General features: G+C 46.4%; 1 protein-coding gene across 2 annotated transcripts in view; it reads left to right on the top strand.

The window, feature by feature from the left end:
• Positions 1–18,718, top strand: part of CCDC93 (coiled-coil domain containing 93) — a 2,015,088-nt gene that overhangs the window by 801,583 nt on the left and 1,194,787 nt on the right. The gene's annotated exons all lie outside the window — the stretch shown is intronic.

The raw sequence follows: 18,718 nt of genomic DNA, 5'->3' as shown, positions 1-18,718 counted from the left end.
AAAGTAAAGAGGGGTTCCCCTATTGACAAGATCATGGTACTGATCTTGTGTCACACACCACTCGAGGTGACCCTAATGCATCTGTGGCTACCCTTGTAATCGTAGGCCCAACCTTGCAGCTAACACGCCCCAGGGGACCTTGCCTACCCAAAGACAGTAGAACCCATGCAAGCACACAGGTAACTGGTGCTTTTGAACCGCACTTATCAACACCGCCGTTTTTTCCCCTCATGCATGCACCGGTTTTCCATTAACACAACCTTTTTATTTCAGAGCCACATGTAGCAAGCCCAATATTATTGTAACAACTGTACACAAGACCTCTTACCATACCTTTCCTCACCTCCTTGGGTATCATTTTAAATTTCTGGTTGCCAGGGAAATGTGTGTTTGTCAATATTGAGAGGTTGGCTAGGGTAGTTAGTTTTCTTGTGGACAAGAAGGGCAGGTATTTGACCAGATATTACTGATGGTTTTCTGAAGACAGTGGTTCTCACAGTACAGCCAAGACATGGCTGTGTATTGTAAGGAAGGCATGGTATCAACAGTAAGACAGACACAAGTGACCACAGTTCAAGAGTGTTGATTGTACTTAAAGTGTTTGTAAAACGCCTAACTAATCCTAAATCTAAAGATGGGAGCAAGCTACAGCCATCAAAAAATAATAACGCACTCCTAGTGATGTCTTTTCAAAACAAAAGAGCCTATACTAAAAAACATATTGCTAATCCTTACCTCTAAATACAAATGGTGTGGGAAACAATGTTATGTAAAAGAAAGAAGTGTTCATGAAATGATATGCCAGGATATTCAGGCCGCTAGTCTCCCTTCCCCACGTTTTCTGCATGGGACAAGGCGGCACACTCTAGCTTAGCACAGTCTCTGGCTTCTCTAGCACGAGGGTGCAGTTCAAACATTAGCATCATGGTCTTCCGTGCCCAAGTCTCTTTGTCTTTCAAAGTCTCTTCTTTCAGAAGGCCTGATGCGACAAACAAACGACAAGCAAACAATATGTTCTTTTTCCTCTTAGGATTTCACACAGTTTCTCAGGTGATACACTATTCACCTTGGATCCCCCTCAGCCGGGCTCAGATCCCCTTTAACACAATGCTTGTAAGATTTCCGTGTATCCAATTCTTTGGTGATTCACGGTCTACACCGAATCCCCGTTAGCTGGGCTCAGATCAGTTTCAACACAATGTTCAATCAGTCTTCCTTCGTCGGGCTCAAATCAATTTTAATTCATTTTAACACAAACTTGCTTTAACCCAAAGCTTTCATTTGATCTCCCTCATTCGGGCTCGTATCAACTATATCTACTTTGTCATCAACATTCTTGGCAGTATCGACTTGAAGACTTTCGATTGTGCACAGGGTTTTGCTTGGCCCGTTGCAGGACCACTTTGATTCACAATCCTCTGCCACTCTTTCGCTTTTTCCACCTCTCAGTTGGATACCTTACAGAGACCTTCAGATGAGCACGCACGTGGGTGGTGCCTTTCCACTCTGTCAAAGGTATCGTATCTTGGTTTCAAAGTTCAATCACTCATCTGTTGTTCAATTTTACTTGCTTTTATCACATGTGTTTCATACACTGTTCGCTTTAGCGCTCATCATACAATATTGCCGCTTACAACCTTGCCTTCAACACAGACTGGTCTGGTATAGGTCTTCCCAACTCACCGGCTGTGTTGATTTCACTGGCACTGCTTTGTTGTAGTAGCCAAGGACAGTACCAAGGCAGCAGGTGATTCTCCCCGCCTTGATTATGGACCCCGGCACACAATGCAGGATTCTTCAGCCTGGTTTCCTGGTCTTACGCTTTCTATTCCCGACAGTTCCTTGTCGAAACGATCAAGGGCACTTCTCTCCTGGCGATTCTCCTTGCGTTAAACTGGCATCTTGAACTGCTGTTCCCTTGTGTGGTTTGCCTCACTCAGAGTGTGCTCTCGTGCTCCACCTTTTATCTGTGTGGGGAAGTTCAATGGGAGTTAGGTGTGTCTGATGTTCAGTAATTTCCTGACCCTCCCTGACCATTGTATTGGGACATGTCAGATATACGGCTCAGGTGTTAGTCTGTTTCCTCTGATAGCAAGCTGTCTGTGAGAAAGTGTTTGTTTTGGGAAAGGGGGTGTGGGGATTGAGTTCCTAAGTATCCTACCTGGTAGAATGGGCTAAAGCTGTTGCAGAGAAGCAGACACTGTGTCTCGCCATCCGGTGTACCCCTCACCCAGGTGATTCCCCCCGCACTGGTCCACCCCAAGGTACTGGATCCAAAAGCGATGGCCGTGTCCTGGCCACCTGGATGACAGATCTCTGCGGACAGTATATTTGGACCCTAGGTCAAATACTTTTCAGTTGGATTGATTAGAAGTTGTTTAGGGTGTAGAAGAGGTCCCAAGCATGACCCGCACTCTAACCGTTCATTTTGAAGTACCAGGAACATGCACGCCGAAATATGTGACGTATGATGAGAAAATAAACCAGCAGAGAGCCGCAATGGGGCTCTGTCCAGTACCTATCAAAAGAACACCACCTGTTGAAGTACCGGCACCTAAGAAAACCTGGACAGTAAGGTACCCATTGAGAAAGCCATATTGACAAATGAAACAAAATGAAGAATGTCGGAGCACAGTCCCTGAAGAAGCTAAAAAGATACTGAAAGAAGACAAATGGTGACGTCACAATAACCCAGACTGACTCACATATAGAAGAAATGACAACCTGTGAATGACGAAAAGAGATGGGACATCATGAACCTAAAAGTGAAATAACAATGTCAAAATGTTACAAGCTTATTCCATAAGCACAGTGAAGATATTCAGTTAGTTTACACGTGTACATATTCATGGAACCACAATAAGCAAAGCATCATGAGGCTTGCTTATGCTTAGTAGTAAGATAGAGTGCGCAAAATGCCCCTATACATCTACCTCAACAGGAGCACTTTATATAAATATACTTCCACTATGCACAAGAGCAGAATCAACCAAAGGTTACTAACGGTCTCGGGAGAAGAGCCCCTCAGCAAGCAAATCGAAAACTAAACACAGAAAGAAACTCGGACGAATGCAAATTGTGCCAAGGAGCCAAGGTCGTATCGGCTGAAATAGACCAACAGTGGATACAATTAATGAAGCAAAGAACAGCGTATCATGTTCAGAAAGGTCAAGATAAGCCACATGGCTGGCATAATTTAATCAAATACATGAATTGCATGAAGAATAATATGATTTCACGGTGTCTGAATCACGTGAACAGCCAAACTAGAAGGGATGAAACTTTCACACCTACGCGTGGCCTCGTGCCATGCACAGATATCTTAAATTTTCCAGACCAAGAAGCAGTCTTGAGGCCAACCACAAAGAAATAATTGACACATGACCACTGAGGTGATGATTGATTGTAGCAATAATTGGAGGAAGGCTGGGAGTGCAGACGAGCTCCCTGCACCTGGCCGGCTATTCTGCACGCTGCTAAACTAGTGGAAAAGTATGAGTGGGGTTGTTGCCAACCCAATCATAGTGGACCAAGTAATCTAGGGATCTATAGTTAGTAGAACCAATGAGACGTTGTACTTTTAGTAACCATTTTGAAGGTAGGGGTTAGATGCCTACCTGACAGTGTTTGTCCAATCTCCTCACTCCGTTTCCATATACAGATATAGTACCTATATTAAAGTTACTTTTTTAGAACCAATAGAATTGCATGCAACATTTTGATGTTACACGTTAGTGATGACGTGTTTTTAGTATAAAAGATGTGTTTTTTATGAAGTTCGTTGGAGTTGTTGAAGCGCGAAGGAAGATCGAGCGATTGCTGATATTCATGAACTCACCGTTTTTTGTACTGGTCATTAAATGGACTCCCTTTGCCAAACCATTGAGTTCTCATCATTGATTTGATGCTAGAGTATTAATCTGCATCCCCATCCATCTCACAGTGTCACGATGGCTGCCCCCAGACATCTGGAACAGGTCCATCTGTCCAGGGAACAGGCACCCAAGAAGACCCAGGAATTCCCAAAACCCCGCCTAGGGGCTATATGGGTTCAGTCCTGGTGCTGTAGGCGCCAGGCTCATATTGCCAACTTTAAACTATGCAGGTCATCCTGCAAAGAACTCATGTACAGGCCATCATGAGGCCATGAAGGGACTACTTTCCTTTAGGAACTATTTTGTTGCTTGGGTGTGGTACTGGAACTTCTTACCTGGGAACTACTTTTTTAATGCTATTTAAACCACGCCCGAAGAACAGCACACGCTTCGCGTTATTCTGCATCTTAGCAGCGTAACGCTCACCGTGTGTGCAGTCCAGCATCCAGTCTACAGCCACATCCGTCTTGTGTCCGGAGCCGATCCTAGAGAAAAGGAAAGAAGAAGAGAAGGTTAGAACAAGGAGATTTCCATTTGGTCATCATCTTTTCCTGGAGCAGCCGCACCTGTGGATAAAGGAAAAAGACATTCAAATAAACCGCGTCGCATTGCCAGCTGCAGCGCCGCGCCATACTCACCTGTCTTCGGAGCATCTCCACGACCCGGCGCAGCACCCGTTGAATCGCCGCCCGAAACATCAGCATCTGAAAAGACAAGAACAAACAAAAGGTTAGCCGGGTTCCGCCAAAGACATTCTTTTACTTACCGCAAGATACTTACTCAGAATTTTACCGCTCGAGGCAGCACTGGTCACCATCCTATGTTAGACATTTTCGGCAAGGCGCCGCACCTGCAAAGAAGATAGAGAACTATTGGTTAATGACATTTGGAACAGTATTACTTGCTAGACAGTGCTTGGTACAAACTGACTCTTACCTAAGCGCTACCTTCATCCATCGAGGCAAACTCACTCCTTGGATCACGCTGCAAGGGAAAAGGTATGAAAGGAGCAAGAGTGAATTAACAGACATTTGAACTCTAAAAAACTATACTTTCGGTTTACACACTACTTATCTCGGAGTCATTGTTGTCTGGAACTCTGCCAAATACCTTCGGATCAGTGAAGTAACTGAACTTCTGTGCGCCCCTGCACTCCACGCAGGATGGAGAGTTCATCCTTCCAAACAATAAGGTGAGACTTTATGAAGGGGAAAACTGTAAGTTTTCAGGGAAAATAGTGTTAGTGTAACCTCTCTACCACGGGTGGCTAATCCCCTTTACTGCTTTTAGGAAAATATTCTTGCGGGCCAGGCAGACGAAACTGAGTGGGCAAGTACAGTCGATCATTACTTCGCTACGAGTCACACTGGTGGAGACCGCAGCTGTCCAGCTTCGTTCGACGCCCCTGTGGAATCCAGGTGAGCGTAACAGACCGCGAAGCCTTACTACAAATCTCCACCCGGGCGTTATGGAGACCACAGAGACTGACCAATTGGCCCAACTATTGGGAGAACTAAGGGCTGAAGTGCATTCTGCCCGTCAAGAGACTAATGCTCTCAGGAAAGAACTGATTGTGGCAAAAGAACGTACGGATGATCTCGCCAGGCAATAACTTCAAGCTCAAGCTGAGCACACACCTTTACCTGGACTCAGGGGAGCTTCTGCCCAAGCTCAATCAAGTAATCCAGTGCAAGTAATTTTACCAGGGACAGTTCCTTTAGCACCGCCAGTACGCTTTGCAAGGGACCCCAAAAGGTTCGCTGTGTTTATGAACCAGTGCCGCCTGCATTTTTTATCTAGACCTGGAGCCTTTCCGAATGATCAAGCAAAGGTAGCCTTTGTACTATCGTATCTCAGCGGCAGTGCAGCCGATTGGTCTATTCCACTAGTCAACCAGGATGACCCTCTTCTTTGGGATTTTCAGGGTTTTCAACTAAGCATGGAAATACTATTTGTCCGACATTCCCAATGCCAAGCTTTGGATAACAAACTTTTGTCCTTGCGTCAGGGTAACCAGGATCTGCTGACCTACATCGCAACCTTCAATAGGTTGGTGGTAGAAACCGGATGGCCAGAGGTCAAGCAGATTATGCTATTTCATCGTGGGCTACGAGGTGAACTAAAAGACGTTTTGGCACAAGTAGTGAACCCACCTCAAGATTGTGCTGAATACATAGACCTGATTGTCCAGTTGGATCACAGACTTCTGAATCGGAAGGCTGATTGGGCTAGATTCGAGAATCGGGTATTGGTAAGACCTAAGGACGTCACCCCTAAAGGTACTGATGTATCTGAACCCATGCAAATTTCGGGGGGGGGGGGTTAAAGGACCTTTGACTCAAAAAGAAAGGGACAAGAGGCAGCAGTTACAATTGTGTTTGTATTGTGGAACCTCGGGACATTTTTTACTGGATTGCCCAGTGAAACCACCAAAGAAGGTGGTAGGAGTCGCCGACAAAGTCAATATGGAATCAGAGCCGGGAAATGACCACGCCCGACGAGCGTAGAGGTCCGCTTGCCGAGCATGAAGAAGGACACTCAGACCTCGCACCTAATTATACCAATGGTCCTTATAGATCAAAGGCAACCATCTTGTATGCACGCAGTGAGAGCATACATAGATAGCAGAGCCATAGGAAACTACATGGATCAAGAATTTGCTACAAGGATGAACCTGCCTCTTTGCAAAACACCCACAACTGATGTAATCACCATCGTCGATGGGACCGAAATAGCTTCCGGTCCAGTAACTCATTCAACTATGGAGATGACACTGTTGGGTCAAGATGGGCATCGAGAGAGCATTGTGTTTGACTTAATCAAGGCCCCACAGTTCCAAATAATTCTGGAAATGCCATGGTTGGAAACTCATAATCCTTGTATTGGCTGGCGAGAAAAGAGTGTGACCTTCTTGGATTGTGCACACACTTGTTACCCTGAAAGAACTTTGATCAAAAGACTGGCTACGGTCACGAATCCGATGGCTCAGTTACCCCAGGAATACTAAGAATTTCAGGATGTTTTCCAGAAAAACCAAGCAAACACGTTACCACCCCACAGATCATATGATTGCCAGATCGACCTCCTACCTGGCGCTCAAATTCCATGCAGCAGAATCTACGCCCTCACTGAACCCGAAAATCTTCATTTACGGCAATATTTGGATCAATACCTCGCTAATGGCTTCATTCGCCCATCCAAGTCTCCGGCAGCATCGTCTTTATTCTTCATCCCTATAAAGGAAGGTGACCTTAGGACTTGTATTGACTATTGCGCATTAAACCAAATAACAGGTAAAAAAACAGATCCCGTTGCCCCTGATCCCAGAACTACTGGACCAAGTAAAGGATGCTCGTATTTACACTAAGTTGGACCTCCGAGGGGTGTATCATCTGGTACGAGTGAAAAATGGCTACGAATGGAAGACTGCCTTCCATACCAAATACGGATTGTTCGAATACCAGGTGATACCTTTCCCGCTTTGCAACACACCGGCAGCCTTCCAGTATTTTATGAACGATGTCCTTTGCGAACTCATAGACGTTTGTGGTGTTGTATACATAGATGACATCTTAGTATACTCTTCATCTGAATCAGACCATGTGAAGCATGTTCGTGCTGTACTAGAAAAACTACGCCAGCATAAATTATATGCGAAATAGGAAAAGTGCGTTTTTCATACTTTGGAAGTTGAATTCCTTGGATTTATCCTGACCCCAAATGGAGTTCAAATGGATTCACGAAAGGTGGATGCAATCCGAAAGTGGCCCTCACCTACCTTGATTAAAGGGGTACAGAGTATGCTTGGATTTGCAAACTTTTACCGCAGATTCATTCCTGATTTGTCACATCTTGTACATCCCATCACGGCTCTTTTGCGGAAAAATAAACGCTTCCAGCGGACATAAGAAGCTGAAAAGGCCTTCCAAGACCTAAAACAGAAATTTACTTCAGCTCCTGTTTTAAAGCACCCACGTCCAGAACTTCCGTACGTGGTTGAAACTGATGCATCCAGCTTAGCCATGGGAGCTGTCCTTTCCCAAAAGGATCCTGAAACTGGTCAACTTCATCTGGTGGCGTTCTGGTCACGGAAATTTTCAGCACCAGAGTTAAACTATGCAGTTACCGACAAGGAACTACTGGCCATCAAGTCGGTGTTCAAAGCCTGGTGGCATTATTTTCCTGGAGCTCGACACATCACCATAATCACGGATCACAGGAACTTACAATAGACAGCTAAGGCTCTCGTCACGCCAACTTAGATGGGCCTTATTCTTTGCGGAATATAATTTCGTGATTACTTACCGACCAGGTTGTCGAAATGGCAAAGCAGATGCCTTATCTCGTATTGGAATGGGAGAAGCATATTCAAATCCAGAACCAGTACCTATAATTTCGGAGAGAAAAATTCTTGGTATAATCACTCTACAGACTCTGGACAACATCCATAAAAAGATTCAACAGCTTTTCGACCCTGCAGCCTTACAAAGCTGGTTGAACAAAGGCAAAGATTATTCAGTCACCGATCACCTACCATGCTATCAAGGATGTCTTTACCTACCAAATAAAGAATTACAAGAACATGTTATCTCCAATTACCATGAGTCTTTGATAGAAGGGCATCCTGGGATCGCTAAAACCGAGGCCAAGATCAAAAGACAATTCTGGTGGCCTACTTGGCGGAAAGACATTAAGTCATTTTTACTGTCTTGCGGTATTTGCGCCCCCAAAATAAGACCCGAAAAAGGAAACCAGCAGGCCTATTACAACCTTTGGACATTCCGCCTACGCCTTGGCATACCTTATCCCTTGACTTTATTACTGACCTTCCCCCATGTAATGGGTATAACACCATCCTAGTTATAGTGGATCTTTTTTCCAAAATGGCTCATTTCATTCTATTAAAGGGTCTACCTTCAGCCTCGACCTTGGCCAACGAATTTCTAGAACATATCGTCCCAATACATGGACTCCCCTCCATATTGGTTTCCGACCGGGGAAGTCAGTTCATTTCTCAGTTTTGGAGGAAATACTGTCAATTGGCCCAAATCGATGTTAGATTATCAACCAGCCACCATCCTCAACCGATGGTCAAACTGAGAGGACCAATCGGACACTAGAGCAATACCTACGGTACATGTTACACCAAACCGAAGGCAATTGGAAAGAAATTTTGTGGATATCCGAATTTGCATACAACCAATCATTGCACTCAGGAACAGGACAAAGCCCATTTTATACTATATATGGGCGACATCCTCGAACCCCTGAACTTGATTTGCCACCATTACACAAGCTTTTAAAAAGCAAACTGAACATTTGAAACAGGCTAAAGAGAGATACAAGAAAACCGCAGATCAACAAAGAAGCGAAGCTCCGAAATATCAGAAAGGTGACCAAGTTTGGCTGGCTTCAAGACACATACCTTTAAAGGGGACTCAAACCTTTAACCCCAAGTATTTAGGACCTTACACTATTAAAGCCATTATTAATCCCGTGGCCATCAAATATGCAAATTCACCCAGTCTTTCATGTTTCACTTCTAAAGCCAGTACAACCAGGGAAAAGGCTAACTAAACCACCTAACCCCATCCTAATAGACGGGGAACCAGAATTTGAAGTAAAGAATATTTTGGACTCAAAAATAGTCAAATGAAGACTTTTTTTATCTGGTTGACTGGAAAGGTTATGGTCCACAAGAAAGGTCATGGGAACCAAGTAACAATATTCATGCACCTTGATTGGTGAAAAGGTTCCACCAGAATTTCCCAAACAAACCGGGACCAGTGCGGAGAACAGCCTTAGGAGGGGCCTTGGGGGGGGGGGGGGTTTGGAGGAGTGCTGTCACAATGCCTGCCCCCAGACATCGGGAACAGGTCCATCTGTCCAGGGAACAGGCATCCAAGAAGACAAAGGAATTCCCAAAACCCTGCCTAGGGGCTATATGTGTTCAGTCCTGGAGCCGTAGGCACCAGGATCATATTGCGAACTTTAAACTATGCAGGTCTTCCTGCAAAGAACTCATGTGCAGGCCATCATGAGGCCATGAAGGGACTACTTTCCTTTAGGAACTATTTTGCTGCTTGGGTGTGGTACTGGAACTTCTTACCTGGGAACTACTTTTTTGATGCTATTTAAACCACGCCCGAAGAGCAGCACACGCTCCGCGTTATTCTGCATCTTAGCAGCTTACGCTCACCGTGTCTGCAGTCCAGCATCCAGTCTACAGCCACACCCGTCTTGTGTCCGTAGCCGATCCTAGAGAAAAGGAAAGAAGAATAGAAGGTTAGAACAAGGAGATTTCCATTTGGTCATCATCTTTTCCTGGAGCAGCCGCACCTGTGGATAAAGGAAAAAGACATTAAAATAAACTGCGTCGCATTGCCAGCTACAGCGCCGCGCCATACTCACCTGTCTTCGGCGCATCTCCACGACCCGGCGCAGCACCCGTTGAATCGCTGCCCGAAACATCAGCATCTGAAAAGACGAGAACTAACAAAAGGTGAGCGGGGTCCTGCCAACGACATTCTTTTACTTACTGCAAGATACTTACTCGGAATTTTCCCGCTCGAGGCAGCACTGGTCACCATCCTACGTTAGACATTTTCGGCAAGGCGCCGCACCTGCAAAGAAGATAGAGAACTATTGGTTAATGACATTTGGAACAATATTACTTGCTAGACAGTGCTTGGTACAAACTGACTCTTACCTAAGCGCAACCTTCATCCATTGAGGTGAACTCACTCCTTGGATCACGCTGCAAGGGAAAAGGTATGAAAGGAGCAAGAGTGAATTAACAGACATTTGAACTCTAAAAGAACTATACATTCGGTTTACACACTACTTACCTCTGAGTCATTGTTGTCTGGAACTCTGCCAAATACCTTCGGATCAGTGAAGTAACTGAACTTCTACGCGCCCCTGCACTCCACGCAGGATGGAGAGTTCATCCTTCCAAATAATAAGGTGAGACTTTATGAAGGGGAATACTGGAAGTTTTCAGGGAAAATAGTGTTAGTGTAACGTCTCTACCACGGGTGGCTTATCCCCTTTTCTGCTTTTAGGAAAATATTCTTGCGAGCCAGGCAGACGAAACTGAGTGGGCAAGTGCAGTCGATCATCTCTTCGCTACGAGTCACACTGGTGGAGACCGCAGCAGTCCAGCTTCGTTCGACGCCCCTGTGGAATCCATGTGAGCGTAACACACAGGTGCTGCTACCTCATCTTAAAGTGCTATTGGGCAACCCCCAGCTTTATGGGCCGGTTGGGGTCCTAGTGCACACTTGGTAGCAGAGGAGGGTTTATCGATTAGTGATTAGATATAACACCCATTGACCGTCGACATAAAGTAACTCTAGGTCCTCAGCAATAGCATGAGTCCTTTGCCATCTGGCTAAGTAGACCGAGAAGCTCCCCGTAGATAGTGGCTAGACTAAATTGTAAAACCTGCAGGTTGAGGTCTGAAGGAACCTGTGTTTTCACCCACAAACCCCTTCCCACGTCTACAAGCAGCCGATCGTGCGAAAAGCAGGAGAGGTGGTGACGAAGGCGGTGATCCCGCGGATCCAGAGAGGGAAACATGCGAACGGTGAGTGGAAAAGACTGAATGCTTTGGCAAAACGTTGCATGCCTTAGAACAAGTAAGCAAAGGTAACTGAGGGGTATTACCCAAATTGACCTTTTACAATTGACCTTCTGCACAATTGACCTTTATATTATTTTATATATGTATTGGGTTGGTTTTGCATTATAAATAATATAAGGGAATTGGGTGGAGGGGCTGCAGGGGGTTTTGGATTGGGTGGGGCGCTGCCGGGGGTTTCCCCCTGCATATGTGTCCTAATTGACCTTCTAAATTAGGTCAATTCTCCCGAGGTCAATTGTGAAAAGGTCAATTAGTATACAACCAACGGAGGGCGGGAGGGCGGCAGGACAAAAATAAAGTTAGAGGTAGAGTAGAATATATATATATATATATATATATATATATATATATATATATATATATATATATATATATATATATGGAAATAGTGACTCGAGGGTGACCAAGCAGTAGATAAAGGTACCGAGAGGATACCCGAGCATAGAGGATACCGAGAGGTTACCCGAGCTAGAGAGGATACCAGGAGGATATCTGAGCAGAGAGACGATACGCCCAAATACCTATGCTTTAATATAGTGGTTAGAAGAAGCATGCATTCAAAGTCCTGAAAAAATAGGGTGCCGTAGAAAACCAGAATTGATGAAAGAAGCGATCTGAAAGGGATGGGCTTACATTCCATGTTGGAATAATAATAGGGGCAGGAGATTTGTGTAGCCGGCTGGAGTCTGACTAGTCTGTCACGTCTGTTTTATGTATTTTATTTTTTTTATTTTGTCTTTTTTCTGACATCACAGAATAAGATTGGAGGAATTAGCACAAAAATTACGTGATTGTTTAGCTAAAATATTGTATAATATGAATTGATGGTGGTTGTTTGGAAAAGTAAAAATATTTTTTGGTGGAAAAAACGGGATTGGAGCTTGCAACGATTGGTGCTCGCTCATATTGTTGGGTTTGTTTAAGAAACGTAAAAGCGCTGCAAAAGCCACTTTCATGGGCCTTCTCATAGCGGAGGGTTCGAGACGTAAACGGGAGAGGGGCCTAATCGAGGGTAAACTCCGCGCTGAGTTGGGCGCACTGCGAGCCAGACTGGGCCTCCCGGGGGTAGATCGAGGGGCTCTCCTGGAGGAGATGCAGGGCAAAAGACAGGAACTCCATACGGCCCTCATAGAGGAAGTCATCAAGAAAATGAGATACACTAAGCAGAGGTACTACGAACGGGGGATAAGGTGGGGACCCTACTAGCGCAGAGGGCTCGGGGCTGCAGGTTTGAGAGTGGAGTGTTTCGCTGACTATTACAGCAAACTCTATTCCAAAAAGGCAGGCGAATCACTGGAGGACATCCGCGCCTACCTGGCAGAACACCCTCTGCCTAGGCTGTCCGATGTGGAGATAGAGGTCCTGGAGAGAGAGATATCGGAGGAGGAGGTGGAGGGCGCCATCAAAAGGATGAAGGTGGGAAAGGCACCGGGGGAAGTCTGCTATGCAGCCGACTTTTACAAACAGACCCAACCCGTCCTGCTGAAGCCCTGGCCAAACTGTTTAACCAGATCAGGAACCGGGAGTCCATCCCACCGACATTTTTGCAGGCCCTCATCACTGTTATACCCAAACCCGGCAAGGACCAGACAGAATGTGGGTCTTATAGACCTATCTCACTCCTCAATCTGGACGCTAAGATCTTTGCCAGAATCCTGGCCACCAGACTTGAGGGGTGCCTCCCGCACCTGGTACACCCCGACCAAGTGGGATTTGTCGTGAACAGGCAGGGTTCTGATAATATGCGGAAGCCGCTCCATGTGCTTGCCTCGAGAGGGGTCCGTGACGAAGGCGCGCTTCTACTGGCCCTTGACGCGGAGAAGGCCTTTGACAGGGTCAGCTGGGCCTTTATGAGGGAGGTATTCACGACCCTGGGTGTGGGCCCGAGGTGGCTAGGTTGGATCGCTGCACTCTACTCCTCCCCCTCCGCTAGAGTGGTGGCAAATGGGACCGAGTAGAGGACATTCCCCCTCGAGCGTGGTACACGGCAGGGTTGTCCTTTGTCCCCCCTAATTTACGTGCTCGTGATGGAACCATGGGCAATTTCGATCCGCAACGATGCGGCCAACAGGGGAGTACAGGTCAGAGAGATGCAGTGCAAAGTCTGCCTTTTTGCTGACGATGCACTGCTCTATATCACAAACCCACCCCAAACAGTCCCCCGAATGCTGCAGGGCCTATCTGGGTACAAAGTTAACCTGGAGAAATCGGTGGCGTTCGTAGGGGGTAACTTATCAGACTCAGAGATGACCTTTGTTAACGGACTCCCCTTCAGGCTGAGAGACGACGGATTCCTGTACCTTGGAGTCCAGGTCACCCGTGACCCCGAGGGCCTATACCCGGCCAATTCCCCCCCTCTGGTCAGCAATCCGGAAAGATATAGAGCGATGGTCAGGGTCGGGGGCTCTCCTGGATGGCACGTCTCAATCTCATAAAAATGGTAATCCTTCCCATGTTTTATTTCTTTTCCAAATGCTCCGGGTGCTGATCCCCAAAACGTTTTTCAAGGAAACGAAGCGAGTCCTCCTCAACTTTCTCTGGTCAGGGAAGAAACACAATCTCCTACGAGGTGGTGACCAGACCGAAGGGGGATGGAGGGGTGGGATACCCCGACCTTGAAACATACCATAGGGCCTCCCAACTGAGGGTCCTGGTCGACCACTTTGCCCCGGGGACGAAAAACAATGGATAGCCATGGACAACGGGCCTCTTGCACCCGTCACCATAGAGGAATGGCTCTGGGTCCCGAGGAAGAAGATCCCCAGAAGTGTCTTGTACCACCCAGTCCTAAAAGTGTTTCCCTGGAAAGAGGGAGGGGGTTACTACCGCTGGCTTACAACCTGGCCCTCCCCTTCCTGGCCAAGATAGCAGAACCAGCGGCGTACCAGACGTGGTTCGAGGCAAGCCTTAGCAGGAATGGTCACCTCTAGGTGGGGGGCTCTATCTTACCCCTGAAAGATCTGGAGGAGGCCCTGGGGATAGGCACCCTGTCCCCCTTTCGCTATCTCCAGCTTAAGGGAGTCCTGACCGAACCATCCTGGGGGGACACCCTCAGGAGAGACCTTACAGACTTTGAAAAACTTCTCCTTTCGGCGAGGGGCTCCAAGGGAATAATATCCCGCCTCTACAAGCTCTTCCTCTTTTCTGTCCCGCGAGACCCCCCACCTGCACGCACACTATGGGGAAAGGACCTGGGTGAGGAGATCGACGACGAGAGGTGGAGGGAGATGTGTAGGTGGGCCAACCGCTCCACGGCCTCACTCCAGTATCGCCACCAGGCCCTCAAGGTATTGCATCACTGGCACTACCCCCCGCAGAGGATTGCTAGAATGAGGCTGGGGTACGACCCACATTGCTGGAAGTGTAGGACCGAAAGGGGGGATTATATTCACATGTGGTGGGGGTGTCCAGTGGTCCAAACGTACTGGGAGGAGGTTTTGACATGGATTAAGGGGATAGATGGGGTGGAGCGGCCTTCCTTCCCCTGGCTTCTCCTTTTCGGAATTGACATTGGGGACGATCATGAAAATACCCATGACCATATGCTCCAGGTTATGTTGGTGGCGGCCAGGTGCTGCCTGGCACAAAAATGGAAGCACCCCGGAATGCCCGGGGAAAAAGCATGGGTAACCAAGGTACGGGCCATATACGACATGGAATTCCTCACGCATTTACTTGACGAATCTAAATCCAACATTGAGGAAATATGGCTCCCCTTCTTCGAAAAATACGGCCACACAGTGTAATCTTAGGCTCCGGACCCGGAAAACCCCCCTCTGGGGGCCTTAGGCCAGTGTTCACTGGTCCAACTCCGAGTCCTTCAAAGCTCGGCCCATGACTTCGACATGGCAAGTGCACAACATTTAGACTTTGCTATGCTCTTTACGGAACCCGTCAAATACGCAATTATTGAGAACTTGAACTGGTGGGGGTGGGGGGTTAAAACTGGTTTCCTGTTTATTCATGTTTAAATATGCTCTGCATTGTTGTAACACAGGTGCGAAACCTAATAAAAATTTGATTTAAAAAAAAAAGAAACGTAAAAGCATAACAAAGTGTTATATGAAGCGAAGGTGAACAGATTTAAGCATGGAAGACGTTACAGCGATAATACACTTATGCAAACAGTTGCCAAAACATGCACCTAAGCTGAAAAAGTACAGTGCAGAATGGGTTAAAGGAACCGCCCACAAAATGTTTATGCCATTGCCCCAGGGTGAATCGCTATCTAAAACGGTCCTGCAACACATGACGACATATTTGCACGCCACATACACGGGCAAAAAGTTGGACAAACGCCTAGCGAATTTAGAACTTTGGAAGATGTACCAAGAGGATAAAGAGGAGGACTCACCTTTAGATTGGATACTTAACGTATGCACAGAGGGGGGGTGAGACACCTTCTGCGCCACCCGCCCCGTCTGAAACAAAAATCAAAGCCAGTAAGAATGAAGGATTATACCCGCTGAGGGAACTTAGAGCAGCCACGGGATATAGCAACCCGGCATATGAATCACCTATGCAAAGTAGTGACGAAAACCCAGACAAAGACAGAGCTAGAGATATCACCTCCAAAGTCCTGAGGGATAAGGAGAGGCGCGAGAAAGAGAAAGGGGACCAAGCACAAGCAAGTACATCTCTCGATACAGAGAGAGAGGGCAAGAGAAGGAAAGGAGAAAAGGATAGAACTGATGAGATAGCATTCACACAGAAAAATTGGATGGCAGGTCAGATTCTATTGAAACTCGATGGTAAAGGCATTGAGGACGTGAGACAAACGGGAGAGCCAGACGATTTAAAAAGGAAAGAGAAGGAAAAGGAAAAAGGATTGAGAGATGAAAGCATCAGGAAAAAAGATAGACCGAGACGAGAGCAGCTGTATTGTGAGGAACAAGAAAGGAAACCCGATCATAAGCAGAGAACAGCTAATGACCAGAGCAGGCAGGAACAACGGAGAATAGAAGAAGAAGAACAAAGGATAAGGGAGAAGAGAATAAAAAGACGAAGGGATGAGGAAATACAAAAGGCAAATGAACGTAGAGATACAAAGAAACAGGAAGAAGATAGGGTCAGAGAGTTAGCGCAGAGAATTTGTTGACGACATTGAACGTAAGCGAAGACAGAGAGCACGCGATCTTGAATATCTGGAGAGAGAGGTTAAAAAACCAGATCCAGTAGTAGATTGGGAAGACATAAAAGAATTCTTTCCCGAGTACGATTCAGTACCAGGCACGTCTAGGGCAAATATCGAAGATGACTTTGACACCTGAAGCAACGGAGAAACGATCGATAAAATATATGATGAAATGGGGCTAGAACAGGTACCCCAAGGGAGCAGAGAGGAGAGGACGAGAGGCTTGAGAGCACTCGGCTGTACGATACTAAGGACGCCTCTCGAAGTAGAAGAAACAGAGAGCTGTCCCTAGATAGGCTGATGCTAAACAGGAATGAGGAGGATGAGAGAAGTTGCACAAGTTGGGCACAGACAATATCAGACGCAGGAGGAGAGGAATATGAGGAAAAGGAAGAAGAGAGAAGACGCGAAAACGCCTCTCGGGAGGAAAAGGGATAAGATGGTCAGATTCTAGCAAGTCTGCACCTAAGGCATCAGTCAGCCACACAGTCAGACCGACACGAAGGAGTATCTTACAGTCAGAGTGGGGTGTCTTCACCACTCTATGTGAGCCGACTAAGGACATTGCCAGGTAGACGGCGATGCAGGACTATCACCCCTGCAGTGGATAGAATGGATAGAAAAATGATGAGAGGGGAAAAGGAGTGCCATGTATTACAATTCCTGTTGCTCGAAAAAGGATGAACGAGGCCACAGTATATTCCATGTCCACACATGGAGCGAGCAAATCTGAAAAATAAGCTTACAATGTTGACATCGGGAGCCGGAAAATGGATGCATGAGTTGGAAAAAATGACGGGAGGGAACACGTTAGCTATAGGGGCTATCAAGGGCCTTTTAATCGCCATACTAGGTGATCGAGCTGACGATGTGTGGACACGTGCCGGTTACCCTGGCATGACTACAGTTAACACTGCACACGAGGGAGCTCCATTTAACAATTGCAGAGCTGCAGTATGTAAAGCATTACGATTGATCTACACAGATACATCTGATATGGGAGCTATAATGACACGAAAAATGAAGGAGTCAGAGGATCCTTTGCTTTACATTCAGAATTTCCAAGACGCATGGGTGCTTTAAACTCCTGAATCTTGGGGGAAATCTATACCCGTGTTTTACTATATCTTATGCCAAGGACTGCCAGATCAATTGCAGAAGCAGCTCAAGAAATTGGTAGGTATTGAGGCCAAACCATGGTCTGAAATACAGTTGACCATAGCTCACTATTGCAGATTACTGCAAGAGAAGAATCCCAAAAAAGAGGCTGCACGAAAAGCTGAAGAGGAAAAATGAGTGCAGAAAAAATTGTCAAAATATGCCATTGAAGGAGAATGATAACTAGCACAGACGGATCGAACATACAGCAGGTCAATAACCAACAGCAGGTTAATCAGGGTAGTAATGGGTTCTACCAAAGAGGGAGAGGCTTTCGAGCAAGAGGATGGCAGAGTAATCAGGGCGGTTTCCAAGGTAATCGGGGAGATTTTCAAAACATGCAAAATGGCAATCAGGATATGTCCACGGCATAGCACGCACATACAGAAGTCAAGGCATGATGCAAAACGACCAAGGAACAAGAACAGGTATGGTGAATCCACCTGTTTTTTTACAGCAGGGTGGAAATGGAGTTGCACAAAATCACACGGTGCAGCAGCAAGCGCCGGGAGTACAACAAAGCGTGCAACCTCAGAATATGACACATTTTCCACAAGGACAGTCAACAGTCACCTATGCAACTGTCACAGACAAACAAGTGTAGGACAGGTACTGCATTCTGGAATAAGAAATAACACTGGTGATGGAGGAAGTCCATTCACTCAGCATGGGACAAAGTTATATATGGATTAGGACAGCTTACTGGGAAACCTGATGTGTTCTAGTCTATCAGTGACACCTAACTCTCATGAGGAACCAAGGGTAGATGTCGTTATAGGGGATACAGAATATTCTTTTCTTAGTTGGCACAGGTGCAACACGCTCGTGTATACATGAAGGCAAATTTTCCTTTTCCGGCGATGCCATAAATACTCAGGGCTTCACAGGAGCAACAAGTCGTGTTCC

This window comes from Ambystoma mexicanum, chromosome 9, assembly GCF_040938575.1.
Source record: "Ambystoma mexicanum isolate Mex_15411 chromosome 9, UKY_AmexF1_1, whole genome shotgun sequence".
Taxonomy (NCBI): domain Eukaryota; kingdom Metazoa; phylum Chordata; class Amphibia; order Caudata; family Ambystomatidae; genus Ambystoma; species Ambystoma mexicanum.
This window is presented reverse-complemented; position numbering and strand designations above follow the sequence as displayed.